The sequence below is a fragment of the Miniopterus schreibersii genome, assembly GCF_964146895.1.
Source record: "Miniopterus schreibersii genome assembly, chromosome: X".
NCBI classification, from domain to species: domain Eukaryota; kingdom Metazoa; phylum Chordata; class Mammalia; order Chiroptera; family Miniopteridae; genus Miniopterus; species Miniopterus schreibersii.
This window is the reverse complement of record NC_138104.1, coordinates 85,766,623-85,777,933: the sequence shown is the minus strand read 5'-3', so window position 1 is coordinate 85,777,933 and position 11,311 is coordinate 85,766,623. Positions and strand designations below refer to the sequence as shown.

At 44.5% G+C, this 11,311-nt stretch overlaps 2 pseudogenes across 2 annotated transcripts; both read left to right on the top strand.

Moving 5' to 3' along the window:
- The first annotated feature begins 222 nt into the window (after positions 1 to 222).
- On the top strand, positions 223 to 771 carry LOC308551058 (ferritin heavy chain pseudogene; annotated as a pseudogene). Its single transcript has one exon. The product of its transcript is annotated as a ferritin heavy chain pseudogene (transcript).
- A 5,793-nt stretch (positions 772 to 6,564) lies between these two features.
- LOC308551057 (ferritin heavy chain pseudogene) lies at positions 6,565 to 7,329 on the top strand (annotated as a pseudogene). Its single transcript has one exon. The product of its transcript is annotated as a ferritin heavy chain pseudogene (transcript).
- The last annotated feature ends 3,982 nt before the right edge of the window (positions 7,330 to 11,311 follow it).

Genomic DNA, 11,311 nt, shown 5'->3' with positions numbered 1-11,311 from the left:
CAGGCTGGGATGGAACCTGGAAAACCTCCCCGCTGCCGGAGGCCTCGGGCCCCCCTCACTCCCCCTACTTCCTGTAAGCGATCCTCCCCTCCCCTCCCCTCCCCCAACGCTCTTGAGGAACATCCGGTCCCACCTCAGAGCCAACCGCCAACAGCCTGCAGCCATCTTGGTCGCCGACACTCCGAGACTCCGGCAGCTTCCACCGCCCACCGGCCTCTAGAAATGAACTTTCCGCCGCCGTCCTACGTGCGCCAGAACTACCACCCCGCCTGCGAGGCCGAGGTCAACCAGCAGATCAACCTGGAGCTCTACGTCTCCTACGTGTACCAGTCCATGGCCTTCTACTTCCAGCACCACGAAGTGGCCTTGCATCACTGCGCCCAGTTCTTCCAGCAGCGGTCTCTGAAGGAGCGGGAACAGGCCGAGAGGCTGATGTGGCTGCAGAACGAGCGCGGCGGCCGCGTCCTCCTGGGCGAAATCCACCGGCCGCAGCAGGATGACTGGGGGAGCAGCCTGAGCGCCATGGAGTTCGCCATGCGCCTGGCGAGGAGAGTCAACCAGAGCCTGCTCAATCTGCACCAGCTGGCCGAGGAGAAGACAGACGGGCAACTGTGCGACTTCCTGAGGCGTTATTTCCTGAGCGAACAGGTGGCGTTCATCAAAGAGTTGGGAGACAACATCACCAGCCTGCGCAAGATGGGAGCCCCAGACTCGGGCCTGGCCGAGTACCTCTTTGACAAGCTCGCCCTGGGCGCCAGCAAGAAGGACTGAGCCTGGGCTGCCTTCCCGAGAGCCGTGGGGGGCGCCCCCGGCCACCATGCTGAGTGTGCACGTTGCCGTATTGCCCTAGCAAAACCTTCACTGAAGTTTTCATGTTCAAGTTTTACCATTTCTTCAAATGAAGTTATTGGCTCTTAAATAAATGTCGGTCTTTGATTCATTTGTGCAAAACCCTGACCTTTTATGTTTTAAAAAGGTATCCAGGAGTCTCTCCACGCTTTCATGCCCCCAATTATGTGCCGCTCGGGAGGGCCATGGATGGAGGAGGGAGGAGGTACCCCGGGGGGCCCTGGGTGGAGGGAGGAGGCAGCCCGTGGGGCCCCAGGCGGAGGGGCGGGGTATCTCGTGAGGCCCTGGGCGGGGGGAGGAGGTATCCCGTGGGGCCCTGAGGGGAGGGAGGAGGTACCCCGTGGGGTCCTGGGCGGAGGGACGGGGTATCCCGTGAGGCCCTGGGTGGGGGGAGGAGGTATCCTGTGAGGCCCCGGGCGGGGGGAGGAGGTACCCCGTGGGGCCCTGGCTGGAGGGAAGGGGTGTCCCGTGGGGCCCTGGGCGGAGGGACGGGGTGTCCCGTGGGGCCCTGGGCGGAGGGACGGGGTGTCCCGTGGGGCCCTGGGCGGAGGGGCGGGGTGCCCCGTGGGGCCCTGGAAAACCCCAAATGAATCTGCCCCTTATAAACAGCGTGGTATATAGGGGTGGGGCGGGCTGAGGTGCATGGTCTTGCGCCCTGGTGACTGTGGATGAATGTTCATGCTAAAAATATAAAACATGCCTTAGAAATCACAGGTGCGCTTGCCTCTGGAGAAAGTGAATAGATTGGGATTGGGCAGGAATTAAAATAAAACATTCTTACATTTTACCTGAAACTGTTTAGTTCACTAAAATATGCAAGTGTTAATGTTTGTTAACATTAGCTGGGTAGCAAGATGGAGACCCCAGAAGCCATGTGGGCACACAACCTCTTTGACAAACGCCCTGAGCAACAGTGATCATGAGCGCTGAGCCTTAGGCTGGCTTTCCCACAGACACGGGAGTGACTTCCCATGGTCACCATGCTGGACATGCATATTGCCCTTACAAGACACCCACATAGAGTGTTTTTGCTTCAATTGTACTCTATGTTCCATTAAAGTGACATGGAACCCCACACTCCAAATTATCTCAGTAGGACTGAAAAATACAAGGTCAAGGCTGAGGGCAGATTTCTGATAGTGAATATTAAGTAGAAAAATTCCTCTGAATGCTGTCAGTGACTCACTGCTTTGAAGAATGTAGAAGACGGGGGAGAGTTGAAGCTGGGAGACCAGGTAAGAGATCCTGTAACTGGTCCGTGTGAAAGACAATGGTGGCTTGAACTATGGTGGTGACGGATCAAATGAAGTGATGTAGACAAATTTCAGATGGATTGGATGAGCTGACAAGCTTGCTTATGGACCAGAGGTGAAGACTGAGAAATGAGGAAAATAATCTAGGGTCTGGTGTTTATAATTGAATACCTGGGTTCATGGTAGTACTATTTATTAATTGGGGGACTTTAGCCAGGGGCATATCTGGGGTAGAAGGGTGGGAATGCCATGTAATGTAAAATCTGAGATGCCTACTAGACATCTAAGTAGAACTGGCACATACATAACTCTGAGGCCACAAAGCTTTTTATAGACTCTGAGCTCCAAGTTTGTATTGGGGGCTGGGCACCCTTGGCTTAGCAAGTACCAACACTTCATACACAGAAAGAAAACATGTGCAGCATAAACTATATTGTTTACGCAGACTAGACACAATGAGACACTTTTATCAATTAGGGAAAGTTGGAAGACTCTCCAAATCGAAGTTCCCAGATACCAGGCCCAAGGTCAAACCTCGAAAGGAGGCCTTTGTCAGTCCTTCTATGTTAATTAATTCATGCATAGTAGGTGTGATTTACCCAAAATGGGCATTTATCATCTACCCACTAGTAGGATGGGCCTCATACAATATCTGTATTTAAGGTATGCGGTAAGTAGCATAAGAAAATATTATGAACAACTATATGCCAACAAATTGGACAATATGGAAGAAATAAATTCCTAGAAACATATAACCTTCCAAAACTGAATCAAGAAGAAACTGAAAAACTGAGCAGATGGCTCACAACTTAACAAAATTGAAGCAGTAATAATAATAAATAAAAACTCCCAACAAACAAATGTCCTGGATCGGATGGCTTCACAGGTGAATTTTACCAAACATTTAAAGAACTAACACCTATCCTCAAACTATCACAAAAAATTCAAGAAGAGGGAAGACTCCCAAGCTCATTTTATTAGGCTATTTATGGTATATATTTCTTCTTAAGTGAACATTGGTGACTACATGTATACGACATGGTCATGTAAATTTGTTTTAGTAACATTTTTATTTAGAATTTTTATACCTAAGTTCATACATTAGATTAACCTATAGTTTAATTTCTACTACATTATTGAATTTATTGGATTAAATTTGTTCATTATTAAGGAGAATATTTCTGACAACAAATGTGTATCTTTTTCCCCACACCAACCAATTCTCCAGCTTTTCAGAAACCAACTGGGAGTCCTAAAATTCAATTATGACACTAACTACGTGGAGATCCTACAGGTTAAGCATTCAGTCCCATAAGATTACTTCCTATTTTCTACTTCAGGCACTAATCACAAGTCTAGGCTCTCATCTGTGCTTCTGACCAATAGACTATAAATTGGAAGTGACCTCCTGAATGCTCATTTATAGTTGTTCATAATATTCTGTTGGCATATAGTTGTTCATAATATTTTCTTATGCCACTTACCGCATACCTAAAATACAGATATTATTGTATGAGGCTCATCCTACTAGTGGGTAGATGATAAATGCCCATTTGGGGTAAATCACACCTACTGTCCATGAACGCATTAACATAGAAGGACTGACCTCCTATGACCTCCTCCTCAAGTTTAACAATTTTCTAGAATGGCCCACAGAGCTCAGGAAAACAGTTTACTTACTAGATTACCAGTGTATTATAACAGAATACAATTTAGGATCAGCCAGATGGAAGAGATGCACATAGCAAGGTATAGAGAGGAGGGTCATGCAGCTTCCATACACTCTTCACATCACCCTCACAGCACCTCCCCTCCATGTATTCACCAACCTGGATGTTTTCTGAACCTCTTGATTAGGGTTTTAATGAAGGTCTCATTACAATAGGCATGATTATATCATTGGCCATTAGTGATTAAGTCAACCTCCAGCCCCTCTCCCCTCCAGAGGTCAGGATGAAGGACTAAAAGCTCCAGCCCTCTAAATCACAGGGTTGATTTCCCTGGCAACCAGCCCTCCATCCCTAGGGGCTTCCTAAAAGTCACCTCGTTATCATAAACTACGGTATGGCTGAAAGGAATGTGTTATAAATAGCAAAAGATGCTCCTTTCACCTTTATCACTCCAGACTTCTTGCAGGAGCTGGGGACAAAAACCAAGTATTATAACAAAATATGCTTCTATCACTCTTATCAGTTAGAAAATTACAAGGGTTTTAGGATCTCTGGCCAGGAGCTGGGGATAAAAACCAAAATCTATATTTCTATAATACAATATCACAATTGTATTTCCTCATCAGCCTTTGAATAATTGTATGATCCATAGTGATGTCTTCTTTCTTATTCCTGAAATGTAATTTGTTCTCTCCCTCTCATTCTCTCTTCTTTCCCTCCCTTGTTTTTTCCCTCCCTCCCTCTTGATTAGCCTTCTAGAGATTTATCTTTTTGTTTGTATAATTTTCTCAAAGAAACTGCTGTGATTTCATTGATTTGAATTTGTTTTTATGTTTTCTATTTCACTGTTTTCTGCTCATATCTTTATAATTTCCTTCCTTCTGCTTGACTTAGATTTATTTTAGTATTTTTCTACTTTTTAAGGTAAAAAGTTATATAATGGATTAGAGATCTTTCTTCTTTTCTAATATAGGAGTTTAATGCTATAAATTAACATGCGAGTACTACTTTAACCTACAAATGTTGATAGGCTGTATTTTTGTTTTCATTCAACTCCAAATAATTTATTTTTCAATACTTAGGTTGTTTGATAATGTATTAATAGCTTCCAAATATTTGAGTGTTTTTTAGATATCTTTATGCTAATGATTTCTAATCACATTTCACTGTCATCAGAGAACATTTCTTTCATATATGAGTAATATTATATTTATTGAAACTTGTGTTGTAGCCTAGAATGTGGTCTATCTTGGTAAATGTTCTATGTGCTCTTTAAAAAAAAGTGCTACTAAGGAATATGTTTCTAACGTTTCTTCACTCTGACTGTATTATTTTTCTTAACATGAGTATGATTTCTTCTTTTTAATTGTTTTCCTCCTCCTGATTATAACAAATAATACCCAATGGTTGCCTGCAGAGAGAACTGTAAGGTTTTTGAAATCTGTAAATGTATTGACTATTCAGAAAGTAGGTATTTTTATTTTAAAATAGTTAAAAAAGATAATTGAATCATTTTAGTAAACTAAACACAACAGTTATCTGCACACGCACACACACACACACACACAAGAGAGTGCCATCAGGAGACCAGAAATTGTGAGGAATTCTTGAAAGACAGAATAAGCAGAGGCTGCCAGATTGGTTAATTCAGAGAACTTGAAACATCTGCAATAGAAAACCTGAGCACATTAGCAGAAACTCTAAGAACAGAGTAAATGAAATTGCAGCACTGTAGAGGGTCCTGGGTCATCTGTGAGATTAAAGAGCTATTCTGTGAACAGCAGATGTTTTACCTTGCTCAGCTCTAACCCTTCCCACCCCTACTTACATAAGGCAGTAAGCGCCCATGGCAGGGGACCCGTCAATCTCCCCAAACTACACTCCAAAGACAGGGAATGAGACAATTACAGACCTGCAGACAAGGGAAACAACTGGACACATCTTCCTAGAAGGAAAAAACACTACTCTTCCAATGTCAGAAATCTCATATTTCTTTTGGCAAGGGGCAGTGTCCCTAGCCTACCTGGAAGCTCCATGCCATGTGTCCCCAAAGGAGAAAGCCACTGAATGACTGACACGGTCCATCCTCCCATTTCGAGCAGAAGCCTGTAGTGAAATGGACACAACGATTCTAGATCAGATCCACGCTAATTACCTAGGTTGATCAAGTAAGTCCTTTATCCATAAATATAAACGAACAAAGGTTTGCCAGATGTATGAGGAAGGTAAAAGAGAAGATCACAATGAACACACAGAACTATTTCAATTTCTGGGGGAACCCAGATAAAATACAGGAAATAGAAGAGAATTTTACCAAAAATTCCAATTCATAGTCTCAGAATTTTAAGGGAAGAAAATGGATTTATAAAACGAAACAAAAAAATGCCTACTATAGAAGGACACAATTAGAGCCCAAAGTTCCCGCAAGACAGAAATACTGCAAAATTTAAAACATTAAATGCCAGGTGCTCAGGGCAGAGTCTCCCTGCCTCACCCAGGCCGCGAGGGAACCTGGAACTTGCGGCTGGTGCGTCGCCCACTGGGGCCCCCCTCATGGCCCCCTCTCCCCACCCCCCGCCAGGAGCCCTCCCTTCGCCCTCCCCGCTCTCCCGACCGTTGCCGGGAAAGGTTACTTCCGTCTTCCGGTCCCACCTCGGCGCCAACGGCTCTGCCCGCCGCCGCCGCCCGCCCATCTCCGGCAGCCTCGGTAGCCTACCACAGGGACGTTGCGAGGTCACCGCGGCCACCGCTGCTGCCTCGCCGTCCAGCCGCCGTCGCCCAGCACCATGGTGATGATCTGCCGCCGGCGCCGGCTCCGCGGCCCGCGCCGCTGCCCGCCCCGCAGCCCGCCGCTCAACCCGCGCCACGATGCTCTCATGGCCTACTTGGCCGGAGGGCCTCCGCCGGAAAACCTGTTGCCTATGCTTCCAGCCTTGGCTCCCGCGCCGCCGCCGCCGCCGCCGCCCGTGGTTCCGGCGCCTCTGCCCGTCGTTCCCGAGCCTCCAGTTGGGGTGGCGGGGCCAGTCTCGCAAGTGCGCCAGAATTTACACGTCAGCTGCGAGGCCGCCATCAACAACCAGATCAACTTGGAGCTCTTCGCCTCCTACGTGTACCTGACCATCGCCTTCTATTTCGACCGCCAGGATATGGCCCAGAAGCGCTTTGCGACCTTCTTCCTGTGGCAGTCGAGGGAGGAGAGTGAGCAAGCCCAGATGCTGATGCGGCTGCAGAACCAGCGAGGGGGTCGTATCCGCCTGCGCGATATCAGGAGGCCTGACCGCAGCCAGTGGGAGAACGGCCTGAGAGCCATGAGGTGCGCCTTACAAATGGAGAGGATCATCAACCAGAACCTGCTCGGGCTATTCCACCTGGCCGCCAACAAGAATGATATCCAGCTGTGCGATTTCCTGGAGCATCACTACCTGCGCCAGGAAGTGAAGTTCATCAACAGCTTGGGAGCCAGTGTCGTCCAACTGCGCAAGCTGGGGGCCCCGGAATCTAACCTGGCAGACTATCTCTTTGGGACGCACTCCCTGGGCGCCAGCATGAAAAACTGAGCCTGGACTGCCTTCCTGAGAGCCGTGGGGGGACTTCCCCTGGTCACTGTGGCTAGCATGCGTATTGCCACATTGTTCTTGCAAAACGTTCGCTTAAGTTTTCATGTTCAAGTTTTACCGTTTCTCTCAAAGTTGTTGGTTGCTAAATAAATAAAGGTCTTGCATTGATTCACGTGTGCAACAGGTATTCAGGAGTCTCTACCCACCCATGCCCCATGCAGGTGCAGCTCAGGATCTCCAACAATGGAGGGAGGAGGTATTTCGTGGGACCCTGGAAAGCACAAAATTAATCTTCCCCTTATAAACTATATGGGTATATGATGGTGGTGAGGTGAGAAGGGGAGGGGAGGTGAGGTGGGGTGAGTGAGGTGGGGGAGGGGAGGGAGATAGGGTGGGGGAGGGGGAGTGACGGAGGTGAGGCGAGGGAGATGAGGTGAGGTGAGGTGAGTGAGGTGAGGTGAGATGAGATGAGCAGGTGAGGTGGGGCCCTGGTGAATGTGGGTTCATGTGCATGGTAATAGTATAAGAAAAACAGGATGGAATTCATGATACTGGTTGCCTCTAAGGAAGGACAAAATAAAGGGGTCTTCAGCTTGACCTGGAATGTTCCTGTTCATTAAATCATGCAAACACTAATAGTTAAGTCTGGGTAGCAAGATATGGGTCTTGGAAGCCTGAAGGGTAGAGTATCCTTGACAAGCTAACACTGGGCTACAGTGATAATGGGAAAGGAGCCTTAGGCCGGTTTTCCCATAGACGGGTGTGACTTCCCATAGTCACCAACGCCTGGCATGTGCATCGCAGCTACAGAACATCTACTCATGTATGTTTTCTTTTGTTCGTATCATTTGTGGATATATATCCACCAGCAGAGTTCATTTTGAATCTCCAGACTAGATTCTGAATGTTTGCTTAGGAAGATACCCTTTGTTGAAAACCACTTCAGTGACGGCATTATTGGACATGATATAGCTGCTTTCTAGAACTTTCCTGAGCCTGGTTGTATTTCTGCCCTTTGGTTTCAAGTATCCAACTTTGATTTAGTATTTGTTATTTGCTACCAAGAGAGCCTAAGCTAATATGTCTTCTTATCACCACACCTTTACCAGGCTCTAGTGTAACCTCCTCTAGGGTCATAAATGACATTTTTCTCTTTATCCCTAGTACAGATTCCACTGAAAAGGAAAACAAATGAACAGGTAAAAGCAATAAAATAAAAATAATTGCCTGAATGGAAATACACACTAACGAAGGCTGCTGCCACAGGCATCCCTTCTCACCTGAAAGTATTCTCCTTTGAATTTACAGGTTTCTAATTCCTATGCCAGCCTTTCCAAGACTGTGTTCAGTATCAACCGGTGCCACAAAATATTCACAGGTGTTCGGTGAAAAATGGGTTCTTACATAGAATATGTGTACTATATATATGTTTGCATTAATCTAATTAGTGGGATTTGGGGTTTGGTTTTTCAATTTTTGTTTACTCTAGGAATTTTACGTCTTTAATGAAAAAAATGTACATTATGAAGTTATAATGTGAATAAAATACCCGCCACTTCCAAACATCCTAATCATGCGATCCTTTTTCTACCAAATTTCAAAGAATAGTATTGCAAAAGAATAGCTTTGGAAACAACATTAAATGATACCATGTGTTGTTCCACAAGCACATACCTGGTAGCTAAACCTCAGTCATTTTCATTAAGAAGTCATTATGAGAAATTGGAATGCTTGCTGCGAAGGTTCCAGCACAGTAAGTTTTAGGACAATAAATGTAACGCCGGGCCCTCACTTGAGAGTGCGTAGATATCACACATACACATTTTGTTTCCTAATGGATAACTCTAATGTAAGAACCCATTTTTCCATCGTATTCTAATTTCCATTTTTAAGTGAATGGCTTTCTGGGAATGATATCATTGATATTTTTTTCAGTGGAGGGAAAGGCTGCTAAGTAGCTTATATTCTTCACCTGCCTCTCTATGTACTAATCTCACCAGCAGAATTCTTCATTTTCCAGACTAGATTGCTGAGTTTTGGTCAGTAATACACCTTTGGGTCAAAAGCAGTCTGTCCCTGCACTTTTGGAAATAAAATGCTGAAATTCCTCCAAATTCAGACATTTATGAGATAAAAACCCACAAGGCACATATGCTACAAAGCATTTTGTTAATAAAGTCGTTTGTTAAATAAAAATATGTTGTATGTCAACTGTAATTGAAAATTTAAAAATTATTTTTAAAAAAGAATACAACAAAATATAATTGTATGAATGTTTCAATTAAAGAATCAATGAGATCATAAAAAATATAGTGAATGCCCAGCTGGGTGTGGCATTGACCTATGATCCAGGAGGTCACGGTTCGATTCCTGGTCAGGGCACATGCCCAGGTTTCGGGCTCCATCCCCAGTCGGGGGAGGGGAGTGCAGGAGGCAGCTGATCAATGACTCATCATTGATGTTTCTCTCTCTCTCTCCCTCTCCCTTCCTCTCTCTGAAATCAATAAAGATATATTTTTAAAAATATATGTGTATGTGTATAGTGAATAATATGCTTAATGTGCAGCATCTTGCACTGCCATCTATTTCCTCCAATAGAGATCATCAGCATTATTACCTACATAATTATTCAATTTTGGATGAGTACCCCATTGCAATGCAGTTTGCTTTGGGTTCAATAGAGGACCTGTCAAGTTTCTCTCCTAGACCTAAAATGCATGATGCAATTCTATAAATTGAAACTGCACTAATCCCAAACAATAGTTGGTGTGCGGCAATTTCTAAAGATGGATTCTTGCAGGTTTTTTAATTTAAATGTGTTCCCACAACTACTCTCAGGTATCAATTCTCATAACTTCTCCAATGAATTTTATTAAATGCTTATTTTATTCCCAGGCAGATATCAACATAATACAAAACTATTATTTTCTCAGTATGGAAAATATTATACCATCTTAATAAATGATTATATTATACTAGAAAATAACAGGGTGATTAAAGTAAGCTTCTCAACAAGAGCAGTATTTGAGTCTAATCCATCTTATTAACCACAACTTTTATTTGTCTATTCCTTGGCTGCTTAATTCAATTCAACAGGTATTTATTCTTCTGCTTTAAACAACAGAAAATTTTTATTACACTTGAAATTCAATATTACATTAGTTTCACGTGCACAGTGTAGTAGTTGGACACATATAATTTATGAAGCCTAGTACCCACCTGACACTATACATAATTATTACAATATCATTGACTATATTCCCTATGCTGTACTTTACATCCCCGTTGTAACTACCAATTCAGATACTCCTTCACCCCTTCACCTTTTTCATCCAGCCCCCCAAACCTCCACCCATCTGGCGACCACTGGTTTGTCCTTCTCTATATATGAGTTTGTGTTTGTCTATTATGTTTTTTAGATTCCACATATAAGTGAAATCATATGGTATGTCTTTCTCTGACTTATTTCACTTAGCATGCTATCCTCTAGGTCCACCCATGCTGTTCAAATTATAAGATTTCATTCATTTTGATGGCCGAGTAATATTCTACTGTGTGTATGTATCCCCCCTTCTTCATCCAATCATCTATTGATGGACCCTCAGGTTGCTTCCATATCTTGCCTATTGTAAATAATGTTGCAATAAACATAAGGGTTTATGTCTTTTTGAATTAATGTTTTGGATTTCTTTGGGTAAATACCCAGAAATGGGATTGATGGGTCATACGGTAGTTCTATTTTTCAATTTTTTGAGAAACCTCCCCCTCCACCCACCTGGGAGTTGAGGTGTCACTTCCCACCTGTCAGAGTGGCTCCATCAACAAATCAACAAATGACTTGTGCTGGCGAGGGTGTGGGGAAAGGGGACCCTGGTGCACTGCTGGTGGGAATGCAGACTGGGGCAGCCACTGTGGAAAGCAGTGTGGAGGTTCCTCAAAAGATTAAAAATGGAACTGCCATTTGACCCAGGGATCCCACTTC